General features: G+C 38.9%; 1 pseudogene; it reads right to left on the minus strand.

The window, feature by feature from the left end:
* Positions 1 to 10,239: 10,239 nt before the first annotated feature.
* LOC132539115 (small nucleolar RNA U3) lies at positions 10,240 to 10,323 on the minus strand (annotated as a pseudogene).
* Positions 10,324 to 13,437: the final 3,114 nt, after the last annotated feature.

Here is a 13,437-nt window from a genome sequence, read left to right on the forward strand (position 1 = left end):
AAACTAACAAACCTACCAGAGTAGAGCAAACACCACTATCCAGGTTCACTGTAATAAATCTCTCACCCATCACAGTTCTAACAGTTCTGACCAGGAAAAAAGACAGAAAGTGAAAGGGGGCCTGTCTCCTCACTCCATACCATAATATCTGTGCATGTCACCTTGTGTAACATTTCAAAATTAATGTAGTGCTAGATGTCCTTTTGTTCTTCAAAGAAGATGACTTTCTAGAGAATAAAGCTCTTTTTTCCATCCCTTCACCAATGAATAAAATTCCCTTCACTGTTCTGGTATTGTGTCCAATTTTTAGCAAGATTATTTTATTCTCATGAGAGAAAAGGACTCCATGGACCATAATAAAATATTGATTTTTACATAATGCAAAGACTCCATAAACTGTAAAATTTATGTAGAGTTAAGTGTATATCATTTTTACAAATGAAATTTTCAGTTATATATTTTATTAATAGTTATGCATTTATTACTGTTTATGAAGGCAAACCACATTAAAAATATTCCAGAACAAGTTTTTGAAGTTCATTTTCATATTAATGACATCACTCCCCTTTTATCCGTCATTATCAACAACTGCATCCAAAGCAAGGCATCTTTAACTAAAGTTCTGAAAAAGCATGCTGTAGGCATGGGTGAATATTAGCAGAAGTAGAGTGGAACCTTAATTTGGGGAAGGTTACTATCAGGTGAAATTTGTCATATAACCCAAACCAATTTTAATTATCTTATTTTTGAACCCATGTTTTCTTTGGAAAACCAGGTAATTGCTTATCATTAAAGTGATTTCTTCTCCACTTAATAGTGCCATAAGCGAAGCCATGTCCAGTCTTTATTATTATGTCCCCAGGATGCTTGCACTGAGAATCAAAGCCTCATCATTCTTCTCTAGCTGCGGGAAGGTTCTGCAGACCTCATGCCCCCAGGGAATATCCGAACTCCCTGGTCACTGAAGCAGTCAGTGTCTCAGGATAGATTTTCATTATTTTCTCAGACCAAAGGAGGGTAGTGTGAACTGAAAACTGTTCCAGTAGCTGTCAAACTGTGGTGCATGGGTGTGCATGGGCGGAGCTTCAGGGACTGGGTGGTGGTAGAAGGAATCTCTCAATCCTGTGGATTTTCTTAGGCCAGATAGTTAATCAAAACAGGACCAGACAGGCTAATAAAGGAAAGTCGATTTAATAATATGCACGTAAATTCTACAATTGATTGGTCAGATTATCTTTCAGAAAAGTAAAGAAAATATCTAAATCTCTGCTTGAAGATCTGAGGTGCCAAGGAGAAAGAAAGAGATTTCATATAAAAAGGATCACCGATCTTTGCTCTGAGAGTAAATATTCTCAGATAAAGAGAACATGTTTGTAAACTTTTACTCATACCCCTCTCCCCCAGGTTATATTTTTCTATGTTAAGTGCAAGGGATGAGAGAATTATATCTCTTCCTGGGTTAGGAGAAGGGCAAAGAACTAAAATGAGGACAAGGGCTTCTCCTCAGTCTTCAGGGTCTCAATTGCTCTTAGCTAGAGTCAATCTACATAATAAAACTTGAAGCCCTGAGAAAACTTATTCTGAGAAACTTGGAGTTATCTGGTTTGAGCATCTTCAAAGCCTCGTCCTTCCTCTCTTACGTTTTTTCCCCTTCCTCCCCTTTCCATTAAGTTGAGGTAAAAATGTTTCTGCAGCTCTCAAACTTTACACTGATCAAACAAGCTGACCTCATTTCTATTAGCTTGTCCTTATAGCACCTCTAGAAGGCAACTCAATATTGTTCCTTATGCAACACAGACATAGCTGCCTTACAAATTAATGTGTATCTGTTGGGAAATGACTCCACTAAATGCAAACACTGGGCATGAGAGGACAAAAGGGCCTCAAATATAGTTAGAGAAACCAAACATTTACAATATTTTAAAGACAGAAAATAAAACAAATTTAACTCATAAATGGAAGACTAATCTACTCAACTGCCACTGCTCTTATTACAGCCATCAACCATGATTTTAGCACACAGGAACATTTTGCTCCTCTGTTTTCTTATACAGTCTGAGACGTTAGGGTTCCTGTCTTTTTGAATTTACACCCCATGGCCATCACAGCATTACTTCCTAGGTATCCTAGAAATATCTACTGAATATCAAATTTATTGAGTAAGTTTTGTTGACTAAACCAATTCTTTCACATTGACTGCAGTGGGTTAAGAATAGTGTTCACACAGCTACTTAACTATTCAGAAGTCTATTACACATTAAAGCAGAATAATACGAGCATTATAATATTAATTTTAGCTATCATTCTTTAATCTCCAGAAAGCATCATTTCAAGATAATAGAATAGAAATTCATCAACATTTAGGTGATAAATAATTTGTAGATAGATAGATAGATACAAATGTACATAAAATTATAATATTATTTGAGTAAATATTGAGATAAACTCCAATACTTTTTTTTCTGTGGATAGAAAGGTTGCTTGGTGATAGAGCTCAAGACTTGAATACATAAAGATTGCATGTTTGACTCCCAGTATTGCATATGCAAAAGTGATGCCCTAACCCTAAATCCCTTCCCCTTATCTCTCCCACGACCCAACAAGTAGATAAAAACACCTTTAGAATTATTTTTCCCTCAGAGGATAATCTGACTGAGTTTGGAGTATGGCACCAAAGTAAAAATCTCTGGGGGGGATGGGGAGGGTAGATGTTAAGCTTCACTCGGGGGAGGGGAGGGAGGAGGGGCACAGACCTTTGGTGGTGAGAATGGTGTTAATATACACTCCTATTAATTTATAGTCTCACAAATTACTATTTAATTAATATGAGAGATGTAAAATGGAGCAAATGTCTCAAACTTTTTGATGCTTAGAACATAGTTCTGAGTGTATGTTCATTCAGTCTAAGCACTTAAAACTTAAAATTGGTAATCAGATTGAATTTTAATAGTGGGCTCAAATTGGTAATACATTCCTAATAAAGACTTATTCTTTGAAATATTAAATCTCCTAAAACTTTAGGCCAGGTAAAACAGAAACAACTGGTGGTGTTACTTTATAAGATATAGTTATATGTAAATAGCATAAGAGGACATAAATTATAGTGAGGTCTTATATGATACAGCAAATCCTAAAAATGGGATTTTCAAAGTTAACCCAATAGTCATATAATTTGGCTACAGCTATAACTATCTGTTGCCTTCTTAAACTCTAAGACAACAGAAACCTTTCCCATTCTCTATATATCCCATATTTCTCCCAGTCATAGACCTCTAGTGTGGGGCTCTCTTTCCTGAATGCTTCTCTCAATTCATACCAATTGATACTGTGTCTGCTAATCCCAAAATAATCAGTGCAACAAGTACCACTTTGGCATGTTTCACTTCGGACTGTTTCCAGAGACGTCAGGAATGGAATGTCAACCCTCCAGCTTCATTACTCTGGTGAGAACTTTCATAGATCATAGGACACCTTAATTCCATTTTGGGTGGTGCACTTCCTAACAAAACCTAGATATAGACCAGGGCCCATGAGATAGGGGATATGTACACATGTATCCATAAGTTAGGGGAAAATATATACCTTAAAGCAAAAGTGCACATTAGATTGCTGTGAGTCAATAAATGCAGCAAGCAAGTAGAAAGACATAAACAAGAAACCATAAAGTACCTAATCAAATAGTTTCTACTTAGACCTAGACACCCTCCTCACAGACTACCTATTTTACTTCCCTCAATAATTCCAAGGCTAAACTTGTCAGACAAAGTAAAGACTACAAAAGCTGGATAAGGGCAAGAAACTGGCATACAGTAATGACAGCTCTTTGGTCATTTCCAGTCCATCCCATCACCTAGGGCCCTAGTCAGGGAGTCTGTGATTCCCACACAGACATGATGGGCCTAGACCTCTAACAGATCCCTCTCTCCACTCTCACTGGTCACCTGCATCAGGAACAACATAATGTACACCTTTGTGGACCCCTATAGGACCTCGCTCTCAATGTGGATCAACAATAGTAGGGAATGTTCCATTCTCCAAAGGGAGGTTGGGCAACATACTATACCACCCAAGGAAGATGGGTCCTGAAATTAGTGCAGCCTGGAATGTTTCTAGCCATGACCACAGAATTCAAGCTCAGACCTACAGGAATGCAGACCACTTGGAATATACCTAAAATAGACCTACTAGCTTTTTCCAAGATGGAGACCCCAAATCTTATCTGCTATAATCTTGCCTTTAGTATTCAGATTATTTAACAACTTGTTCTTCTTTATATCTTAATGCTTTTTCAGTCAACAAGTTGCAGATGTTACCATGATACCAACTGGTATCATCCTTGGGCAGAACTGCAGCCCATCCTGGCCCCCGCCCTGGGGCACCTTGGCCGGTGCCTTCTGCACAGCCTGCCCTCCTGCCCTCCTGCTGTGGTGTCTAGACAGATCCCAGACCACCCGGAGACCACGGGCTCTCTGCCGGGACTGGGCCCCCTGGCTTAGATCCCCAGCTCGGCTCTGACGGTAGAGGAGCTAGAATATGTAGACATCCATGCAGTGATCTCACCCTGCAATTCCTGGAGGTGAATCTGGGCAAGAGGCCACTGCTGGAAAATGCACCCCCTGAACAATTAAGACAGTACAGATCTAAATTCGTGTTTAAAATGACATGTTATCATTGTTATCATTGTTACTGATGCAGTTGTTGTTAGATAGGACAGAGAGAAATGGAGAGAGGAGGGGAAGATAAAGAGGGGGAGAGAACGACAGACACATGTAGACCTGCTTCACCGCCTGAAGTGCAGGTGGGGAACTGGGGGCTCAAACCGGAATCCTTCTGCTGTTCTTTGCCCTCTGTGCCATGTGTACTCAACCCACTGTGCTACCACCTGAACCCCGAACCTTTATGTTTTTGATGTTGTCTAGACTAGAGAAGTTACTGCTATTATGTCCTAAGGAATGCTTTATTCCCCTCCCTCTCTTTCTTCCTCTGATAAGCCAATAATGTGTGTATTATTTCTTTTGAAGTCATCCCATATGTCTCTGTTGTTGTTTTCAGTATCTCTTAATCCCTTTTTGAGTTGTCTCTAATTTGTTCTTGATCTTGCTAATTCTGTCTTCAGCCTCATTTACTCTCTTCTCTCTCCCCTCTGCTGTTTTCTGCATTTCATCTATTTTGTTACCTTGTTCTGATACTATTTTAGCTTGTTTAGCTAGTTGTGTTCTTAGTTCAGCTATTTCAGCTTTCTAATAACATTGAGATAATTACTGTTTTCTTCCAGGGTCTCATTTGCTTTTTGTGCATTTCTGATGACAATTCTTTCAAACTCTTTTCTCACTCCTGTGATTATCTCCTTAACTCCTTAGTGTTTGGATGTTGACCTCATTATTTTGTGCTTCAACCTTTGGGGGGATTTTCGTTGGACTCTTGTCCTGGTTCATTTCTCCAATATTTATTCTTGTTGGTTTAACCATTTTATATGGTATGTTATGGGGTCCCTCTCTCAGTACTTTTCAAATTCCTGATCTCTCTTGCCTGGATTGACTTGTGTCTAAGTAAGGTAATTAAGGGATTCATAGTTGTGGAAATTGACAGTTGTTTCAATATTATTTTAATCCCTGAGTTGGAGCTCAGTGGCTTAACAGCATCTTTTGTTCTTTTCCTTCCCTATAGGCTATGGGATCCTGAGGGCTTTTAAACTGTAAGTAGGCTTCTTAGATTAATCACTGACTCCTGACCAAGAGATAAAGCAGCATGGGGTAGAGATAATCCAGTGGTTATGTAAAGAGACTCTCACAGCCCCACTGCTAGGCCACTGAAGTGTAGATCTTCTCCTGAGTTTCCTGGTTAGGTCTCTGTCCCCTCCTGTCAGCACAGGGCCTCCCTCCCAACCCCGCTGCTCCAGATTCTAATGGCAATAGCAATGGAGACTCAAAGTTGCATTTGGTGAGTCTTAGGGGAGTCCTCTCCCCCTTTATCCATCTTTTTGATTGTGAAACAGACTGGAAGTGGTATTTCAACTGTTAAACTGCTGTACTGTTACCAGCTACTTAATCTCTCCCTAGGCTTCTCTCTGTCCATGAGCCATACATGTTTGCAGTCATTGGTGATTTGGTAGGTTCCTGAAGTCGTTCTAGTCCTTTCTTGTTGTGGTCTAAGGTGGTCTCTTGAAAGAATTTTTGTTTTTTCTGAAAGCTGGTTTTGACTAAGAAAGGGGTTGGAAAACAGAGGATACAAACAACTGAATGAGGGTGATGATATAGAAGAAATTGAACAAAATGTAAATGTATGGTAGAAAAAAAGTATGAAACAAATAAACTCCTCCTCCTTCACCATTCTGTACTAGAGAAGGGAATGCCCTGTGCCATTCCTCAGTTGTGCCCAATTCTGTCTGACCTGAGCAGGCTTGATCAAAATGTACCAGTCATTATTTCAAGGTATGCTAGATAAATTATTTGCAAAATTAAATTTTTATTGCTTCTTTTTTCTTCTACACTGATGTTATTTGGAATATTTCATTTCTCCCTAATTTTTTCCCCTTTTTGTAATTAGTAGTGAATAGGTAGAATTACCCCTCTCTATCACCCCCTTCCCTCTCAATTTCTGACTGTCTCTATCAAATAAATAAAGATTTAAAAAGAAAATTTTAAAAGACAGAATTATATGAGGAAAAATGTCATCTCTTTACCTGAAAGCCATATTGTGTTTATAATGTGCAAACTGGAAGCAGATTGACTAAGTGCTGCTGCATATGACTTGAGCTTTTTGAAGATACATAAAAATCCAAATATGAGATAACTGATTTGGCTGTTTTTAGGAAGTTTATTTTTCATGAGATATTATATTATACTATAGCAGTAAATGATCCTTCCCTACCAAAAGAAAGATGTGGAGTTATGTAAATTACCAAGAAGATAGTCATGAAGACAATATTACCCAACATTTGTACTAACTGAACTATTAAGATAAACATTATGTTAACTGAATATTGGAAAAGAACATATTCAAGAGAATAAATTGTTTTTTCTCATAAAATATTTCAATGTTTTATATATTTAATATCCCTTCACTATGCTTTTTTTCCCCAAGGGTAAACATCAGTATTTAGCATTTTCCAAATATATCTAAATATAGTCAGTTTCTCTGAAGCTAATTCTTATAAAAGACATGTTGGAAATGCTACATAAATGTTAATTGTCTACTGATTAAATTAAGTGGTACAGTCAGTGTGTTTTAAAATAATAATTAACTTAATGAAGTCATGAGCCCCTTAAAATATACCTGAAATAAACATCCTGGCTTATTCCAGAATGAAAACCCAAATCTCATATGCTATATTCTTACCTTTAGGTTCCTAATTATTAAGCAATTTGTTCTGATTTTTATCTTTTCTTTCTTATTAAAGTGCTATTTGTTTATAAGATTGTGTGTGTTTTAGGGACAAAATATCATACATCTTCAAAATACATGTTCCCCTACCATGCCCACCAACAAAATGTTAAAAATTATTTTTTCCATTTTTTAAATTATTGTTCTTGTCTTCTTTTCTTTTTTTAATGATTTAATAATGATTGAAAAGATTGCATGATAAAAGGGGTACAATTTCATACAATTTCCACCACCAAAATTACATATCCCCTCAGTTGGAAGCCTCCTTATTCTTTTCCCCTCTGCAAGTATGTACCCAGGATCACTATGGAGTGAAGAAGGTGGGATGTTTGTCTGGCTTCTGTAATTGCTTCTCTGCTGGACATGGGAGTAAGGTCAATCCTTAATCCCAACCTGTTTCTATATTTCTCTATTGGAGTAAGGGGAGATAGGGTTTCAGGACAAACTGGTGAGATTGCCTGCCTAGGAATGTCAAGTTGGCATCATGGTAGCAACTGCAACTTGGTGGCTGAAAATCATTAAGAAGTAAGAATATAGCAGATAATATTTGGTATCTTCATTTCAGAAAAAGCTAGGAAGTCTTTTAGGTATATTCCAGGAGGCTCATGCCACTAATTTTTGTCTGAAACTGACAGCTAATATGCAGATAAGCTAGATACTGTCTGGGGAGATAGTGTCAGAGTTGGGAATAGGACTAAAAAACTGGATCTGGGCGGAAAGCAGCTCCCAAATATGATAAAATTATATAAATATCATTAACTATATATCCCTTAAATCTGGGCCCATGTCTATTCATAGTCAGTGTAGGAGCCTATGCAACCTTTGCATCCCTGTAGGTCTGACCTCACAATCCATGATAAAGGCTAGGAACATTCTAGGCTGCACTCATTTCAGGATGCATCTTCTTCGAGTGGTAGAGTATGTTGACTCAACCTCTTTTCAGAGAGTGGGCAATCCCTATCATTGTTTTTCTACATTGAGGTTAAGGTCCTGTAGAGGCCCATAAGAGTGTTTATGATGTTGTTCCTGATGGACAAGTGTGGAGAGGATGCAAACAGAATATTCACTGCAGAAGAGACACAAAAGGCCAACAGACATATGAAAAAATGTTCCAAGTCACTGGTTGTCAGAGGAATTCAAATAAAGACAGCAATGAGCTACCACCTCAATCCTGTGAGAATGTCATACATCAGAAATTACAGCAATCACAAATGCTGGAGAGGTTGTGGGGATAAAGAAACCCTCCATTGCTTGTGGGAATATAAGCTGGTCTAACGCCTGTGGAGAGCAATCTGGAGAACTCTCACAAGGATTGAAATAGACCTTCCTTATGACCCAATAATTCCTTTCCTAGGGATATATCCTTAGGAGTAAAGCACACCCAGCCAAAATGCTATACCTCTTTTCATAGCAGCACAATTTGTAATAGACAAGGTCTGAAACAACCCAGGTGTCCAACAATAGATGAGTGGATGAGAAAGTTATGGCATACATACACAATGGAATACTAATCAGTCATTAAGAATGATGAATCTACCTTCTTCAGCCCACCTTAAATGGAGATAGAAGGAATTGTGTTAAGTGAGATAAGCAAGAAAGAGAAAGAGTAATGTGGGATGATCCCAGTCATAAACAGAACTTGAGAAAGAACAGAGTGGGAAAAACAAAGCAGAATTTGACTGAGTTTGGAGTATTGCACCAAAATAAAACACTCTGGAGGGAGTGAGAGGGTTGACTTTCAGCAAGAATAATTTTATAAAGAAAAGATTATATACAATAGAATAAGTCAGAAAAAAGTTTATGGGACAACCTCAAAAGAAATAACATATGCATTATTGGCCTACCTGAAGAAGAAAGAGAGGATTGTGAAGAAAGCAACCTAGAGGAAGTAATAGAAGAAAATTTCCCCACCCTAAATGACGTAAAGGACATTAAGATTCAAGAAACCCAGGAGTCAGACAGTAGCACAGTGGGTTAAGCACACATGGCACAAAGCACAAGGACTGGCATCAGGATCCCCGGCTCCCCATCTGCAGGGTAGTTGCTTCACAGTTGGTGATGCAATTCTACAAGTGTCTATTTTTCTCTCACCCCTCTGTCTTCCCCTCCTCTCTACATTTCTCTTTGTCCTATCTAAAAATGATGATATAAATAACAAGAACAATAGTAACTACAATAACAATAAAAAACCACAAGGGCAACAAAAGGGAAAAAAAAAGACTCAAGAATCCCAGAGAGTTCCAGACAGAATCAGCCCAGACCTGAAGACACCAAGACACATCATAGTTACTATGAAGGATAAAGAAAGGATACTGAAGGCTACAAGAGAAAAGCAAAGTCACATACAGAGGAAAACACATAAGATTATCCAAAGATTTCTCTATACAAACTCTAAAAGTCAGAAGAGAATAACAAGATATCTATAAAGCACTCAGTGAAGATGGGTTTCAGCCAGGAATCCTGCTAGACTATCATTAAGACTAGATGGAGGGATAAAAACTATCTCAGACAAGCAACAGTTAAAGGAGGCAACTATCACCAAGCCTGTCCTGAAAGAGATTCTGAAAGCTTTCATCTAAACAGTAACATCACCAAAAAATAAAATAAAATAAACTTGCCATGTATCAGAACACACAGAAAAGTATTGAAAAATTTCATTGAAATACTTTAAATCCCACAGCCAAAGAAACTATCATACAAACAAAGAGACCCCTCACAGGATTAGAGAAGATCTTCACATGCCATACATTGTTATTAGTCTCAGACAGGAGACTGTCGGGTTATGTCATGGGGGAGAGAGAAGAGACCAGGAACTCGTGGTGGAGTGGGAACGCAAATCTTTATTCACACAGACAACCCAGAGGTGGGTGTGAGCACAGCAGTATAGGCCACGTAAAGCTAGTAAAGAACTATAGAAATGATCCCTGAAAGTATAGTCTTGTAGAGCTAGTAAAATGGCCACCTCCCACTATGCCCACCAGCCCTTCCCCAGGTCTTCTCCGGGTCAGGATGCGGAAGACAAAACGGGCAAAATTGGAAGAGCAGCACGATTTATAGCATAAAAACCAGAAGTGGCAAATTGGAAATGGAAATGGCTAGGAAATGCTGGGAAGGTGAAAGCTACCTTAGCAACTATTGCGATGGCTTTAACTGAATTAGCAATACCCTGAGGGGATAACGTGGTGGGGATCTTTCAGGCAAAACAATGATTATGTAAGCAGAGCAGGGGTCTGGCTTTAAGGCTCAACAAGAGACTAATAACCAAAATATACAAAGAGCTCATCAAACTGAGCACCAAAAAAGCAAATGACCCCATTCAAAAGTGGGCAGAGGATATGAACAATGCATTCACTTCAGAGGAGATCCTAAAGGCTAGCAAACATATGAAAAATTGCTCTAGGTCACTGATTGTCAGAGAAATGCAAATAAAGACAACATTAAGATACCACCTCACTCCTGTGAGAATGGCTTACATCAAAAAGAACAGCAGCAACAAATGCTGGAGAGGCTGTGGGGACAGAGGAACCCTTTTGCACTACTGGTGGGAATGTAAATTGGTCCAGCCTCTGTGGAGAGCAGTCTGGAGAACTATCACAAGGCTAGACATAGACCGTCCATATGACCCAGTAATTCCTCTCCTTGGGATATACCAAAGGATTCCATAATGCCCAACCACAAAGATATGTGCACACCTATGCTCATAGCAGCACACCTCATAATAGCTAAAGCCTGGAAGCAACCCAGGTACACAACAACAGATGAATGCCTGAGAAAGCTGTGGTATATATACACAATGGGATACTACACAACTATTAAGAACAATGAACCCACCTTCTCTGACCATTTTGGATGGAGCTAGAAGAAATTATGTTAAGTGAGCTAAGTCAGAAAGACAAAGATGAGTATGGGATGATCCCACTCATCAACAGAAGTTGAGAAAGAAGAACAGAAAGGGAAACTAAAAGCAGAATTTGACTAAATCTAGTCTAGGGCACCAAAGTAAAAACCCTGTGGTGAGGGGGAGGGGGTGACATTTGGCTTCCTGGGGTGGCAGTGGAGCAGGGGTGGGTTGGTGGGATGGGACACAGTCTTTTGGTAGTTGAAATGGTGTTTATGTACACTCCTATTAATTTGTAGTCATATAAATCACTAATTAATATGAGAGGGCAAAAATTGATTGTATGTCTCAAACTTTTTAAAACACAGACTGAGTCTTTTTAATACATAGGCTGAGTCTTTGATATGTTGACTCTCTCAAAAGCCGAGACCAGGGAGAACAGAAGCAACTTGTGGCACAGCTATATACAAAATGTTGGGTAATATACAGCAAACCCTAACAAAGGGATTTTTCAAAGTTAACCCAATTACCAAATAATGTGATGATAACAATAACTATCCATTGTCTTCTTGAACCCGAAGACAGCAGGAACCTCACATTTCCACTATAGAACCTCTATTTCCCCCAGTCCTGGAACCTTAAGGTGGGGCACACTTTCCTTCATGCTTCTCTCAATTCATATGAAATAATATTGCTTTTTCTGGTCCTAGCCTAATCAATGCAGTGAGTACCACCTCAGCATGCTTCACTTCAGACTGTGTCCGTAGACTTCAGGTGTGGAATGACAACCCTTCAGCTTCATCACTCGGATGAGACCTTTCCTTTCATAGTATTCTCTAATTCCATTCCAGGTGCTTCACTTCCCAACAAAGTCCCAAAACCTAGATATAGATCAAGTGCCTTGAGATAGAGCATATATGTTCAAACGTATCCAGAAACTAGGGCAAAATATATACCTGAAAGCAAAAGTACACAATAGTCTGCAGTGAGTACCTCCCAACACTTCATCTGCACTATTCCAGCCTTTAGGTCCATAATTGTTGAACAATTTGTTTGGCTTTGTATGTTAACTCTCTTTTCAGCCACCAGATTTCAGATGCCAGCAGGATGCTGACCAGACTTCCCTGGACAGACGACCTCACCAATGTGTCCTGGAGCTCCGCTTCCCCAGAGCCCCACCATGCTAGGGAAAGAGAGAGGCAGACTGAGAGTATGGATTGACCAGTCAAAACCCATGTTCATTGGGGAAGCATTACAGAAGTGAAACCTTCCACCTTCTGTAATCCACAATGACCTTGGGTCCATACTCCCAGAGGGATAAAGAATGGGAAAGCTATCAGAGGAGGGGTTGTGATATAGAGATCTGGTGGTTGGAATTGTGCAGAGTTGTACCCTTTCTATCCTGTGGTTTTGTTAATGTCTTCATTTTTAAATAAATAAATAAATAAAATAAAAAAAGAAATATTTTTAAATCCATAATATCAACAAATGTCAATGGCTAAAATTCACCTAAAAAGCACAGAGTAGGAAAATAGATTAAAAAACACAACCCAACCATATGTTGTCTGCAAAATTCCCATCTAACTCAACAAGACAAACACAGACTCAAAGTGAAAGGATGGAAAACTATCTGCTTTATATCTTATTGCTTTTCAGCTACCAAGTTGCAGGTGCTACCATAATGCCAACCTGACTTACCTAGGCAAACGACTTCACCAATGTGTCCTGGAACCCCACCTCTCCAGAGACTTATCCAAACGAAGGAAAAGAGAGAAACAGGCTGGGGTATGGATTGACCTATCAAATTCCATGTCTAATGGAGAAGCAGTTACAGAAGTCAGACCTCCCACCTTCTGCACCCCATAGTGATCTCTGGTTTATACTCCCAGAGCTAAAGAATAGGGAGAGGATACGATATAGTACTCTGGTTGTGGGAATTATATGAATTATACCCCTTTTATACCACAATCTTGTCAATCATTATTGAATTACTAAGAATAGGTTTTTTTAAAAAGAAGTTGAAAAATAAGAAAACACAAAGCAGAACTTGAACTGGTTTGGGTATATTGCACCAAAGTAATCTTTTACTCTGGGGTTGGGGTGGGGGTGGAGTTCAGGTCCTAAAACATGATGGCAGAGAAGAACCTAGAGGGTGGTTGAACTGTTATGTGGAAAACTGACAAATGTTACACAGGAACAAAGTACTGTATTTTATT

This window comes from Erinaceus europaeus, chromosome 6 (genome assembly GCF_950295315.1).
Source record: "Erinaceus europaeus chromosome 6, mEriEur2.1, whole genome shotgun sequence".
In the NCBI taxonomy this organism is placed as follows: Eukaryota; Metazoa; Chordata; class Mammalia; order Eulipotyphla; family Erinaceidae; genus Erinaceus; species Erinaceus europaeus.